At 44.6% G+C, this 15,405-nt stretch overlaps 1 protein-coding gene across 2 annotated transcripts in view; it reads right to left on the bottom strand.

Moving 5' to 3' along the window:
- The window catches only part of GALNT17 (polypeptide N-acetylgalactosaminyltransferase 17), a 531,829-nt gene that overhangs the window by 163,738 nt on the left and 352,686 nt on the right, over positions 1 to 15,405 (bottom strand). The window lies entirely within an intron of this gene.

Raw genomic sequence — 15,405 nt, 5'->3', positions numbered from 1 at the left:
TCACAAGGTCAAGAGATCAAGACCAGCTTGGTCAACATAGTGAAATCCCTTCTCTACTAAAGTACAAAAAATTAGCTGGACATGGTGGTATGCACCTGTAATCCCAGCTACTTGTAAGGCTGAGGCAGGGGAATCGCTTGAACCTGGGGGGGCGAAGGTTGCAGTGAGCTGAGATCATGCCATGGCATTCCAGCTTGGTGACAGAGCAAGACTCTGCCTAAAAAAAAAAAAAGAAAAGAAAAGAAAAAAGAAAGAAATGTCTTCAGCCAGACGTGGTGGTGCATGGCTGTAGTCCCAGCTACTTGGGAGGCTGAAGTGGGATGATTGCTTGAGCCCAGGAGGTTGAGGCTGCAGTTAGCCTAAGCAACACAGTGGGCAACAGAATGAGACCCCGTCTCAAAACAAAATCTTATCCTAAAATGTTATGAGATTTAAATGAGTTTGTATCTGCAAAGTACTTAGAATAGTGTCTGGCACATAGTAAGTTTAAAAAGCCTGGGTCAAGTCACATACGAGTATTCACTATTGTTACTCCCACTCCTATTAAGTGTGCAACTGCTGCTGAATTATCATCTAGCTCTGTGCTATCCAATCTGGCAGCCACTAGCCACATGCAGCTACAACATAGCGCCTATAGTTAATAATACTGTATTGTATAATTAAGTATTTGCTAAGGGGGTAGATCTTATGTGAAGTGTTCTCATCACAAAATAATTATAATAGTAAGTGAGAGTGGAGAAAAACTTTTGGAGCACGTAAATATGGTTTTTTTTGCTTTTATTATTATTTTTAATTGAGGCACAATGGAGGTGATAGGTTTATAGCATTAATTGTGGTGTCAGTTTTATGAGTATATACTTATCTTCAAATCTATCAATTTGCATACATGTACTGCTTTTTTTTTTTTGGAGACAGAGTCTTGCTCTGTTGCCAGGCTGGAGTGCAGTGGCACAGTCTCGGCTCACTGCAACCTCTGCCTCCTGGGTTCAAGCAATTCTCCTGCCTCAGCCTCCCGAGTAACTGGGACTACAGGTGCTTGCCACCATGCCCAGCTAATTTTTGTATTTTTTTTTTAGTAGAGATGGTGTTTCACCATGTTGGCCAGGATGGTCTCGATCTCTTGACCTCATGATCCGCCTGCCTCGGCCTTCCAAAGTGCTGGGATTACAGGTGTGAGCCACCGCGCCTGGCCTGTACTGCTTTTTATAGGTCAATTATACAACAATAAGATAGTTTAAAAATATTTTAATAAAATATATTTTGATATAAAGTAATTAAATATTCAGTGAGTTGTGCTGGCTATATTTCAAGTGTTCATGCAACCACATATCTCTACCATATTGGGTAATGCCAATACGAAGTGTTTCCATCATCACAGAAAGTTCGGTTGGACAATGCTGACCTAGATCACTGTGTGCTTGAGAATCAACTGGAGAGCTTGTTAAAAATAAAATTTGTGTTATCTCTCCAAAAGACACTGATTTAGAAGGTTTGTGCGATCGGGGTTGACAACCAGTCCCTCCCAGGAGATGGATGTAGGCGTTCCTAGACCACACGTTAACTGAAAGAGACCAGGCACCATGGCTCACGCCTGTAATCCCAGCACTTCGGGAGACCGAGGCAGGTGGATTACGAGGTCAGGAGTTCAAGACCAGCCTGGCCAACATGGTGAAACCCCGTCTCTACTAAAAATAAAAAAAAAATATCAGCCAGGCTTGGTGGCACGCCCGTAGTCCCGGCTACTCAGAAGGCTGAGGTAGAAGAATCGCTTGAACCCAGGAAGCAGAGGTTGCAGTGAGCCAAGATCACGCCACTGCACTCCAGCCTGGGCAACACAGCGAGACTCGATCTCAAAAAAAGAGAACTGAGATGGAAGATGAGTATTTATCTCCTAACATTCTTCCTATAGAAGTCTTTAGGAGAAGTAAACGTGTGTGTGTGTGTGTGTGTGTGTGTGTGTGTGTGTGTGTGTTGTTGTTGTTGTTGCATTGCATAGACTTACATGAATACTGTGAATTCACAATTAACCAGCAAAATAGAAATCAAAAAGGTGGACATGAACCCAACTCAAAACAAAACCTCAGTCAATCCGGATACTTAGGAGCCTATGAATTGCGTTAGAGGGACAGCAGGGACCAGGACTTGCCCCTTGCGTCCAGAACTCTGTCACTAGGTAACAGTTGACCAGGGAAGTAGAAAAAATGATGAGTAGCCAAATGCTGCCTGGGTTAAAATGGAAAAGTAATCAACTAACTAATGATGTGTTCTTGTTTACCTTTCTAATCATAAAGCCCACTGTTCCATTAAATGCTTCCACTTTTGATTATCATAATTAACCTCTATTTTTAAACAAAAATATGTTTACATTTTCTAGCTATTTGGACTTCAAAAGCTTTCCCTAGAAAAGCCCAGAAATAAAACTTAAGCAACTCTTTTGTAACAATGAATTCTTGATTGAGCAATTAGCTTCGCAAATGCTGAAGTAAATATAATGAAAATTCACAGATAATTAATTACCTAGCTGCATGGTAACACTACTCAACCTTCCCTTACCGAGAAGTTGCATGTGGCATGCGGCATGCCTCATCTGCTACTGAAAGTATCAATCCCTTTATGCAAAGAAACAAATAATGAATGCTACTCGAAGCTTAGAGCTGGGAAAAGCTGTCTCACTTAATATGTCTGTACACATTTCACTACCACCAAATGAAAGCTTGGTATCCCATCTCTTTTTACTGGGACAACTAGGTGGGTCGTTTCCATGGCTGAAGCATTATATATCTATTTTATATATAATTCTGCCTTTTATTTTACATTTAATTATGTCACTTGGTTTAAACCTTATACATCTGGGATTTTACTGTAGGCCTCTTCAATTTGTTTTCTACAAATAGGTGATTATGAATTTATCCATCCATCCATCCACCCACTGGGTCAAACTTCCTTTTTTACTGTGTGTGGAAGCTGCCATTTGGTAACTAATTTCTCTAGAATTTCTAATTGCCTCCCATCCTCTGAAGATACTGGAGTTGTAAACAGAGAGAGATGGTATTGATTAAACACAATTATTCATTCCCTTCCTGTTATGACCTTGCTTTCCTGGGTAATTTCCTACCCTACTGACCTTCAGCTTGGTAATGTAACTTTTTAATGTTTTGTTGATTATTTTTATTTTAATGGAGCCAGAGTATCTCTCAGTTGCCCAGGCTGGAGTGCAGTGGCACGATCTTGGCTCACTGTAACCTCTGCCTCCTGGGATCCAGTGACTCTCCTGCCTCAGCCTCCAGAATAGATGGGATTACAGATACGGACCACCATACATGTGCCCAGCTAGTTTTTATATTTTTAGTAGAGATGGGGTTTCACCATGTTGGTCAGGCTGGTCTTGATCTCCCAACCTTGTGATCCACCCTCCTTGGCCTCCCACAGTGCTGGGATTATAGGTATGAGCCACTGTGCCCAGCCCTTTGTTTTTTTAATCACTGTAAAAATGTTTTATTCATCTTCTCCATAAGCTCACTCTTTTTTAAAATTTTATTTCAATCGTTTTTGGGAAACAGGTGGTTTTTGGTTACATGAATAAATTCTTTAGTAGTGATTTCTGAGATTTTGGTGCACCCATCTTGGTCATGGAGCTTTCTTTTTGTTCCTTTTTTTTTTTTTTTAGACAGTCTTGCTCTTGTCTCCCAGGCTGTAGTGTAATGGCATGATCTTGGCTCACAGCGACTTCCACCTCCTCGGTTCAAGTGATTCTTTTGCCTCAGCCTCCTGAGTAGCTGAGATTACAGGTGCCCGCCAGCATGCCTGGATACTGTTTTTGTATTTTTAGTAGAGACGGGGTTTCGCCAGGTTGGCCAGGCTGATCTCAAACTCCTGACCTTGTGATCCGCCCATCTCAGCCTCCCAAAGTGCTGGGATTACAGGTGTGAGCCACCGTGCCCAGCCGGTCATATAACTTTCATGGACCAACTGAATATGATGAATGTGATGTGGACCACACTCAAACACGATCTTCAGGTACACTTCCATGCTTTGCCTCTCACTACTCCTGCCCCTTCTCTAAAAATGGGGTGGATCCCACAGTTACTACTCTTTGGCCTGGGTCCCAGAAAGAGAAGCTGTAAGGAGCAGACAGCCTACTGCCTCAAGATGTTGTCTGCAACCTGCAGACGACATGGAACCTGGGAAACCACAACCTTATGTTAGGGAGGCCGGCACGATTTGGGGTCAGTGCTTATGCAACACAACGGAGCAAACACACTCTTCTCAAGTTTGCTGTCGTTGACGTAAGACAACACTGGAGTCCTGGCCCCATCTAACGGGGGATGCCCAGATGGGATCAGCCCACCGGACATGACACCGGAAGATAAGGTCGGAGATTGAAGTGTGCTATGCTTATCTAAAAACCTTCTCGCCAAGACAACAGATGTGAAATAAAAGGAATTCCCAGCCCATTTTCTCTGTGTTTTAGATAGTAACAAAACAAGATGATATCAAAAATACCAACAACAAAATCCAAAGGTGTTTGATAATTCTGTACCACAGGTTGCAAAATTTAAGTTCACTGTCCTGGAATGGCTGATTTTCAAGCTATTTTGTAGCTTGCCTGAAGAGACCCTTCGGGCTGACACAATATCCTTGATAACTTGGCCAAAACTGGAGGGAATTTTGGTTAAAGAAAGAAACAAACCCTGGTGCAACAGTTATATTTTCAAAGTGGAGAAAAGATAGATGAACACAGAAGGATTGTAATGAAGAGAGTGCAATGTGCAGGGCGTGTGTGTGTGAGAGAGTGGTGTGTGTGTGCTGTGTGTATTGTGTATATATGTGTGTGCTGTATGTAAATATGCATGCATGTGTGTGCATATACACACGAGTCAGTGTTTAATTATAAAATAAAGGTCTCTTGTTAGGAAATGCCAAGTTTCTTGTCTTGCTTTTCAATGCAGACATTTTAAGATTTTGGTACCTTTTAAGATTTGCTACAGATGGCAAATATTTATTAACAAACCAACTCTGAATTGAGTACAGTGAGAAAAGACAGTTAAAAGTTTACACAAGTCTTGAAGTTGAGAGTAAAGTGAGCCTGCCGTGTTAGCCTTCAGAGGACAGGCGGATAATCAGGCCAGAAATGAGGAGAAATAGATCCCCATGCGGCTGAGGATTTGGAATCTCTAGGCTCAGGGCTCCTTTCAATTACTATCAGAAAGCTTAATGACATTCTCAGAGGGCTGATCGGGGAAAACTGCTGTTCTTCACATTTAAATGGCAGCGTTATGCAATGATTTCATTCCAATTTTTCTCTTCTATGAATTTGTATTGCCTAATGACCAGTATATAATGGTTTTTCTAAGTGATTTTTATGTATCATGCTGAACTATCTAGACCTTTCACTTTTATTATTTTACAGGAGATGTTTTCATACATCCTGAATTAACTGCATTCATTCATTCTACTGAATAGCTGCATCAACAATCACAATTATAAAAACAACAATGGGCTGAATGCCTTCTAGGTGTGATACACACTTGACACCAAAAGAGAGAACAAGATTCTAACTTAAAATTCTAAAAGAGAACCCAATAGAGCTTAGAGACTGGTGGAAGACATAGAGATATAGAATTTAGTAACCAATAAGATAAAGGAAATGATCATTGTGATGCAGATGAATAGACTGTGGAGAGATTACAGCTCCCTAGAAATAAAGGTGGACTTCCTGGAAGAGGTGGCACCAAGAGGGGCTGAGGCTGTTTCTGGGAATTGGCAGTCAGGGAGGGGATTTGAATCACATGTAACTAGCCGGGTGTGGTAGCTCACAGCTGTAATCCCAACACTTTGGGAGGCTGAGGCAGGTGGATCACATAGGAGTTCAAGACCAGCCTGGCCAACATGGTGAAACCCAATCTCTACCAAAAAACCACAAAAATTAGTCAGGCATGGTAGCACATGCCTGTAATCCCAGCTACTTGGGAGGCTGAGGCAGGAGGATTCCCTGAACCAAGAGGCAGAGGTTACAGTGAGCCAAGATTGTGCCACTGCTCTCCATCCTGGACAACAGAGCAAGACTCTGTTTCAAAAAATTAAAATAAAAAATCCCACGTAACCATGTCAATAAAGCCACAGAAGCAGACTGGTGTCTGGAAAAGCAGAGAGCATGGGATGGTGCCGTTTTGCAAAATAATATATTTTTCATTTCAGCATGAGAAGTCTTGTCCGATTTTGCAACTAGGCTCAACCACTTTGTGAGGAATTGGCTGTGGATTCTGGAAAAGAAATCAGTTTTTGACAGAGAAAAGGAAATAGAAATAGTCTAGGTACTGTTTCTATTCCTGGTCCCGTGCATAAGTGGCAGTCACATCAACTCTCTTCCAGGAAAAAAGTCTAACATCCTACCAAGAATGAAAATGAAGAAGGGTAACTGAGAACATTTTTGACTAAAAGAACTTGTGGCTGGCACTGAAAGCCTCTAAACAGTTAAATCTAATAATCATTACAGGTGTGTGCATTAGCTTGTTTCCATGCTGCTGATCAAGACATACCTGAGGCCAGGCACAGTGGCTCATGCCTATAATCCCAGCACTTTGGGAGGCCTAGGCAGGTGGATCACTTGAGGTCAGGAGCTCAAGACCAGCCTGGCCAACATGGCAAAACCTGTCTCTACTAAAAATACAAAAACTAAGCAGGTGAGGTGGCACATGCCTGTAGTCCCAACTAGTCAGGAGGTTGAGGCAGAAGAATTGCTTGAACCTGGAAGGTAGAGGCTGTAGTGAACTGAGATCATGCCACCGCACTCCAGCCTGGGCAATAGAGCAAGACTCCGTCTCAAAAACAAAAACAAAAACAAAAACAAAAACAAAAACAAAAACCAAGACTGGGCAATTTATAAAGAAAAGAGGTTTAATGAACTCACAGTTCCACATGACTGGGGAGACCTCACGATCATGGCAGACGGTGAAAGTCATGTCTTCCATGGTGGCAGACCAGAGGGAGAATGAGAACTAAGCGAAAGGGGAAACCCCTTATAAAACCATCAGATATCATGAGACTTATTCATCACCACAAAAGCAGCATGGGCGAATCGCCCCGTGATTCCATTATATCACACTGGGTCCCTTCCACAACACATGAGAACTATGGGAGCTACAATTGAAGGTGAGATTTGAGTGGGGACACAGCCAAACCATGTCAGTGTGGTCATAGAAGTAAAGGCTACCATAAATTATTCTGCAAAGAGAAGGTAGGTAGGGTAAAAATTGCTCTTTAACCGATAATAATATAGATCAAATCCCATGGAAAGCAGGAAAAAAAGGAAGAGAGGAAGAGGTAGGAAAAGTGTAAATAAGTTAAATATCTTGTATTATTTAAAGCAGCGAGGTCAACCAGTGGATATTTCTACTTGACCTTGCTAATTTAAAAATACAGGCTTCACATGTCTTTGAAAATATAAATAAAAGTAATACAACTAGGCCAGGCACAGTAGCTCATGCCTATAATCCCAACACTTTGGGAGGCTAAGGCAGGTAGATCACCTGTGGTAGTGAACAAGTCTCATGAGAGCTGATGGTTTGATAAGGGGAAACCTGTTTTGCTTGGCGTTCATTCTCTCTCTGCCTGCTGCCACCCACGTAAGACGTGACTTGCTCCTCCTTGCCTTCTGCCATGATTCTGAGGCTTCCCCAGGCATGTGGGACCGTAACTCTTTTTCTGGTAAAAGACATACCCAGTCTCGGGTATGTCTTTATCAGCAGCATTAAACAGACTATTACAGTGTGTCCACACCAACAGAAGCTCTGAGGATAAAAGCCTGCATTTCCTGCACCTTCTCCGGAAGCACCAACCATGGTCAAGAGGATTTGAGGACTCTCTACATCCAACGTTTATACCATGCCAAAAAACTCACAGAAACCCATGAGTTTCCAGCACAGTCTGTCTTCTTCTCCAAGAGAAGACAAAGTCAGGATCCGCAGGCTCTGTGGTTTGCACGAAGAGCATTAGACGGATCGTCAGGGCCCTGGGTTTTGTTCTCAGCCTCATCACTAATTAGCTCAATTACCTTGGCAAATCCCTTAATCTCACTGTACTTTTTCTGTGTGTCTGTAAAAATGAGACATTTGGACAAGAAGCTTTCCAGGGGCCCTTATGATCTCATGTTCTGTAACTCCTTCTAGAATCAAAACTTTAGGGGAATTAAAAAAACCCTCTGTGATTATGAGAGCACTCACTCAAGAGTTACACTTTTAATACAGACCATCTGTTACTGTTTCGGATGTGTCATAAACACAACAAAGCCATCAGCTGGGAATCCGTGTTCCCTTCTTGTAGCATGACTGATGATATTCAATCTGCCACCAAAAGCATCGGGAAGAAACCATTTTTTTTCTGAGCAAGCCAGCGTGGTGAAACCCACTGGGTCCACGGCCTGGGTGTGAGAAGGCCAGGAAGGAAAAACAGAGCTGAGAAGTGAAGTCAACAGCTGGCTCAGAACTGCGTTTGGCCACGGTGATCTGATTTCACTGCAGTCCTTACCCGCCAGAGGCAGAAAGGCTGCCATATTAGCAAAAGGGGGCTCCAAGCGCTTCCACGGAGAAGGTGTGACTAGCAGTAGTTAATACAAACATATGTCTCCAGGCAGTTTCTGCAAATCTTTTGTGGTCCAGGACAGATGAACATGAACGATAGATGAAGGGAAGGGCCTCTTCCTGCTGGGAAAGGAGGTGGTCAAGGAGAATGCAGCCTTTTTATTTACTGGGCAGATCTGGCTGCTCTGTCCACCTGGGCACAGCTGTGCTAAGCCTGGTCTTGGCCTAAGTCACCAGCACATAGCCCTAGGACCTGATTTTGGAAAACAAAAGATCTGGCATCTGTCTGAGCATCTATGCCACAGCCCTTCTGAGCTACAGAGATATATAGCATGACGAGCTGGAATTCCAGCATCCAGTACCACACATACATACACATGCACACACGTGTGCAATGAAAACGCATGGCACACACATCCAGAATCTTCCAGCATCCAGTACCACATGTACGTGCACATGCACACACGTGTGCAATGAAAACACATCGCACACACATCCAGAATTCTCTGTGGCTCCCAGGACCCTCAGGCATCTTCCATGGGTAGCTTTCACTCTCCTCCATGCCTACCTGGAGATCAGCTTGGCACTTCTGAGAATGTCTTAAGATTGAACTGACCCCTTATCAGATGCTATGCAGGTGAGTTGGAAGGGAGCGACACTGTTTGCTGCTCAATAAAACTCAAGCCAAGTTTACTCCGTTGTTGCCCCTGTTCCTCCTCTCCTCGTCTCCCTTCCTGACAATGCTTTTGCTGGGTCTCTGCACCCCGTGGCCCCATCACCTCCTGCCACATGCTTCCTCCCGCCTCCTAAACCCATCTGCCCTCCCACCTCAAGCCTGGTCATCTTTCCAAAGACCACACTGATGGAGAATACAGTGTTCACCAGGATTCCAGGGCCAGGCAGGGTGGCCTCTCCATCTCCTGCCCTTCCCGCCATCCAGGCAAGTCTGCTTTCCAGCCTCCACAAACACCATGCAGCTTCCTACCTCCTTTGCCTGCTGGTCCCTCTGCCCAGCAGACTCATTTCACCTTTTCTTTTTTTGAAACAGAGTCTCGCTCTGTCGCACAGGCTGGAGTGCAACAGCATGATCTTGGCTCACTGCAACTTCTGCCTCCTGGGTTCAAGTGATTCTTCTGTCTCCACCTCCTGGGTAGCTGGGATTACAGGTATGCACCACCACACCCAGCTAATTTTGTATTTTTAGTGCAGACAGGGTTTCACCATCTTGGCCAGGATAGTCTTGAACTCCTGACTTCAGGTGATCCACCTGACTCAGCCTCCCAAAGTGCTGGGATTACAGGCGTGAGCCACTCCACATGATTTTTATATATCATGCTGCACTATCTTTAGACTTTCTTTCTCTTTTATTTTTCATTGGAAATGTGTTCATATATCCTGAATTAACTTCATTTATTCATTTTATTGAATAGCTATGTTAACAATCATAATTCTTAAGACAATGGACTGAATGCCTTCTAGGTACAATACAGACTGGCACAAAAATAGAGGACAAGATTCTCACTTAAAATTCCAGGCCTGGCACAGTGGCTCACACCTGTAATCCTAGCACTTTGGGAAGTTGAGGCAGGCGGACCACCTGAGGTTAGGAGTTCAAGACCAGCCTGACCAACACGGTAAAACCTGGTTGCTACTAAAAATACAGAAATTAGCTGAGCTTGGTGGTGCATGCCTGTAGACCCAGCTACTCAGGAGGCTGAGGCATGACAATTGCTTGAACCTGGGAGGTGCAGGTTGCAGTGGGCCAAGATCACGCCACTGCACTCCAGCCTGGGAAACAGAACAGGACTCCATCTCAAAAAACAACAAAATTCTAAAGGAAATATTCAATAGAGCTCAGAGACTGGTGGAAGTGACAGACATGTAGAATTTAGTAACCAGTAAAGCAAAGGAAATGATACTTGAGGTGCAGATGAAAGGACAGCAGAGAGATCACAGCTGGACAGACACACGTGTTCAACAAATAAATGTCTGGATTATAAGTACTGCTGCTGCCTTCTATCATTCCCTTCTGCTGTCTCTCTCCTCCACGCCCCTCAGTCCCTGCACCCTGCATTTATCCGGTAGTTACACACGCCTACTGGGAACACTGCTGAGCCGAGTGCCAACTACACTTCCCCCCTTGCCACACTCCCTGCGCCAACTGGACTTGCACCTGGTCTTACCTGGCCTTTTCTGAAGCCACCCAAGCTTGAGGGTAACACATTAGCTTGGGAAATAGAAATATGTCTGGATAATTCCCAACCATGACACTGATGTATCCTGTGGCTTTCTGGAAGGAAGAAACGATGTCTTTCTCCTCTCACCACCCTCCAGAACAGCTGGCAGAACGTGTGGTTACAAAATGAATGAATGTGAAAAGGGAGAAATTAATTGGCCAGTTCTTACTGATCAAACCTTTTACCTAATCCAAGCAAGAGACTGGGAAAAATAGGCATGAGATCATTTACTGGGGCCCAGAGAATCTTCCAACTTCCTTCCAGGCAAAGGTTTCAATCTCGTCTGGCAGAGGGTTTTTAAAAATATGTGTTGTTCAGAACATCCATCCTTCCTCCCTCCACCCAGGGAGACATGCGGGAGTCTATCCAAATCCTGTTTAGAGAAAGCCGCTTTAAAATCTATACGGCTATTCCGAAGTTTCCTAGTGACTCACTAAGTGAGGAGACATTTTGGAAATCACAGTCTCAAGCCATATTGATTTTAGTAACTGCTGCTGGACTTGTGTCTCGTGGGTGATTAATGGCATCCTGGTTAAATCTCACAGTTTATCCCGGACTCTAAGAAACACCATAGTCACAGCATAGCAGATACTGACGGCTGGAAGTGACGGCACGTCAGCCATCCGGAGTTTCTGGGGAAGCAATTTCCAGATTAGATCTTGGATCCCAAAGCAAAGAACAAGTAGAAATGATAATATGAAGACTGTCTTCTTTAGAAACCAAGGGAAACAGGAAATGTACAGACCTGGTAGAAAATAAGGGATAAGACGCCTGAGGTAGCAATTCCTGATGAGCATTCTCACACGGCATTTCTATTTTTATAAGTAGATCAGACCATGTCATGCCCCTGCTTAAAGCCCTCTAAAGACTTCTCCCTTGAGCTAAGAATAAAATGCTGCTTCCATGTCCTGGCAGGGAAGGAATGCATGCCCTGGCCCTGTCTTTCTCTTCTCCTCTCACCAGCTCCGGCCTTTCTGGATGGCATCTAGTTCCCAGAGCAGGGACACATGCTGTGTCCACGGGACCTTTCATGAGCTGCTTCCTCTGAGATAAGAATTCATCACCCAAATCTGTTCCCCACAGCTCCTTGTGCCTGTCATTCACACCTGCAGTGGTCCCCATGCAGCACACTTACAACGCCATATACAACTTCCTGCACAACTTCCATCACAGGCTCAGGTTTTCTGTTTTTGTTTACTTGGGAGTGAGATGGTTCCATGTCTATCTCCCTACTGCAGGGTGTAAGTGCCGTGGAAAAAAGGTTATTCCCTGTACTGATCACCACCGACTTCTCCAAACGAAGAACAGCTCCTGGCAAGGAACTGACAGTCAGTGAATATTGTTTGATTAAATGCTTGAACTCCATTATCCTACATCCCTCTTGAAGTCTTATGTAGTAGTGATGCCTAATCTCATAGGAAAAACAACCACCACATCACTGAAAATGTTAAAATGCTGGCTAGAAGGACATTCCAAAGTTCTGTAATTCATATATATACACATATATACATATAAAGCTACACCGTAAAATCAAGGTAAGGTGCACTAAAACAGCAGAGCAAACACTTGCCCTCTCCCAAGGATGTTATGGAGTGAGTGTCTGTGTGCTCCAAAGTTCCTATATTGAAGTGCTAACCCCCACTATAACAGTAGCAGGTCGTGCTTTGGGGAGGTGATTAGGTTTTGAGGCGGTGATGTGAGTGGGGCTCCCATGATGAAATTAGTATGCTATAAGAAGAAAAGACTGGAGTCCTCTCTCTTGCCATCACGTGAAGACGCAGCCAGAAGGTGGCTGTCTGCAAACCAGGAAGAGAGCTCCCATCAGAAACTGACTACGCTGGTGCCCTGACCTTGAACTTCCCGGCCTCTGAACTGCAAGAAACAAATGTCTGTTGTTTAGGCTGCCTAGACCATGGTATTTTCATTATGGTCGCCTGAGCTAAGACATGTGAACTTTGACATCCCTACATGACTGTAAAGGAGCCCCTGGGGTGGCTTCCAGCTCTGAGCAATGGTGACAAGAAATAGAGTATCAATGTTGGCCAGGATTACGTTTATCCCAGGTGGCTCAGGAGATTCCAGTGAGGGTGTTGTGTGCTCTGAGTGCAGAGAAACCAAGCATGACCCTGAGAGGCTGTAAATGCTTTCTTGCTAGGTCAAACACAGGAAGTCTAGCGACAAAGGATGAAAGCAGTTGTCTTGGAGGTAGGAATGTTGAGTTAGAGCAGAGATGCCGCTGTGGGTGACAGGGAGCATGGGCAGAATGGGAAGAAATGAGGAGCATGCATGGCACAGGGTTGGCAGGCAGGGCTGCTCTGGAAGAAAAGTACCTGGCCAGTTTTGGGCTGATCTCAAGTCACTCCTGCAAGTTCCTGTTTTCTTCGAGGAGCCCTACACACCTGCCAAGGACAACATGTACACCAACACCCTGCCTGCATTCTGGAGCAGGCCCTAAGATCTAGAGCAAGCTACTCAGGAGGCAGGCGAGAGAGTGTAGAAGGATGATTTCTGTACCTCTTAGAAGCCAGGGCTACTGCAATCAACTTCTCCACTCCAGCTCTAGAATTAAGGGTGCTACTGCCGATCCCACCAACACATACCAAGGACTGCTCCATCCTCCAAAAAAGTGCGACTCGAGTGCTAATCTTTGTCTGTTGCTAATCATGGGAGATTCAGCCTGGGAAAGGAAAATGAAATCTCAGGACTCCAAACTCACTATGCCAAAGGGGAAAGTCAAGCTTCGCAATTGAATCATGCGAAAACTGCCCTTTTTAAAATTCCTAAACAGAGAGCTGCAAGATGGAAGGTTACATGTCTCCCCAGATGGCCTCCACCCTGACAACACAAATTAAAAGCTTACCTTCACAGGTACAGGACAAATACGAGACTAGAAATCATCCCTCTGTCCACCCAGAGCCAAAGGCATATTCAACTTCTTCCTCTACTCCATGTTTTTCTTATGTAAAATGCAGTTGACTGATTGCAAGATAAATCCATGATTGGCTGTTCCTCTATCCCCTCCCTTCCTGTGGGTCCACTGAGTGCTAATCAAAGTCTCATGAGAAAGTGATTACTTATCTCACTACCTACCTTCCCTTTCTTTCTCTTTCCTCCATCCCATCCTGCCACTCTTTCCCCTTCAAATACTGAAGTCCTCAAAACCCTCTTTGGAAAAAGCACAGGTCCCAGATCCTACTGTAATTTTTTCTCTTTTTATCCGGGTGCATTCTCACCCTTGACAAAATAAACCTCTAAATTGATTGAGGCCTGTCTCAGATACTTCTTGCTTTACATGAGCAAACACCACATTCCTCAATTATCTGAAGGAGGAAGGTGATAGCTCTCCTCTCCCCATAGGGAAAGCAATGGAAATTTAAAAAAAGATGAGCCGATTTAAAGAGGGACAGTACCCATGAGTAGGGAGTGGCGGTGCTATCCAGGGTCCTGTTAGAACCTCAGGGAATATTCCTTAGAAGCACAACCTCGAAAGACGCTATCACTGCATCTGATCAAGTCCTCGACCATGAAGCCCACTCAGAAGAAAGTGAAAGATGGAGAGACACTTGGGTGATGTAGCTTGTTATGTAATTAACAAGCTTCAGTACAAGACTATTGATGTAGATGCAGGAATGTCCCCTCCATCCCCCTCCAGCTGCATTCTGCTAGCAGGGATCTCCTGGCAGCTGCACAGCCCAGAGGACTCAGGGCAGAGGGAGACGTGTAGTCCCAGGAATGCAACGCCAGCCTCAGCCTCTCCCTAGCTCCTAAGGCACTTCTGTCTCTTTGTATCCTTTGCAAACCAACCATGGAGTGGTGTATTAGTCTGTTCTCACACTGCCATAAGGACATACCTGAAACTGGGTAAATTATAAAGAAAAAGAGTTTTAATGGACTCACAGTTCCACATGGCTGGGGAGGCCTCAATCATGGCAAAAGGTGAGGGGAAGCAAAGGCACATCTTACACGGCAGAAGACAAAAGAGAAGGAGAGCCAAGTGTAAAGGGAAACCCCTCATAAAACCGTCAGATCTTGTGAGACTTATGCACTCTCAGGAGGACAGCACGTGGGAAACTTCCCTCATGATTCAGTTACCTCCCACTGGGTCCCTCCCACAACACGTGGGAATTATGGGAGCTATAATTCAAGATGAGATTTGGGTGGGAACATGGCCAAAGCATATCAGGTGGTCAGGCTCTGGTGAGGGAAGTCTCACTGCCAAACTGAAACTGATCAAAGCAAGACAGTAATTTTGGCAACTGCAAACCAAGGAGTTTGAATGTATACCTTAGAGAAAGGGAGCCATTGGAGACAGAGCCAGGCTGAGCAGGCACTAGATTAGAACACATTCCAGAAAGACTAACTGAATTTCCAGCGACATGCTGGACAGACATGGAGGTCATGGGGCCAGTTAGGAGATTTTTATCCAAAGAGATGGACGACAAGATGGGCATCGGATGAGGAAGGGCTGGAGAAGAGAAGACAGATGGTAGCGATTGACAGTGGTAGATCCATCAGGACCCAGAGCCTGTATCTCAAGGCAGGCACTGGGACAGCAATGCCCCAGGTCCTGGCAAGGGCCCTCCGCACCC

Source organism: Saimiri boliviensis, chromosome 20, assembly GCF_048565385.1.
Source record: "Saimiri boliviensis isolate mSaiBol1 chromosome 20, mSaiBol1.pri, whole genome shotgun sequence".
NCBI classification, from domain to species: domain Eukaryota; kingdom Metazoa; phylum Chordata; class Mammalia; order Primates; family Cebidae; genus Saimiri; species Saimiri boliviensis.
The sequence above is the reverse complement of the archived record's forward strand: the minus strand, read 5'-3'. Positions and strand labels throughout refer to the sequence as shown.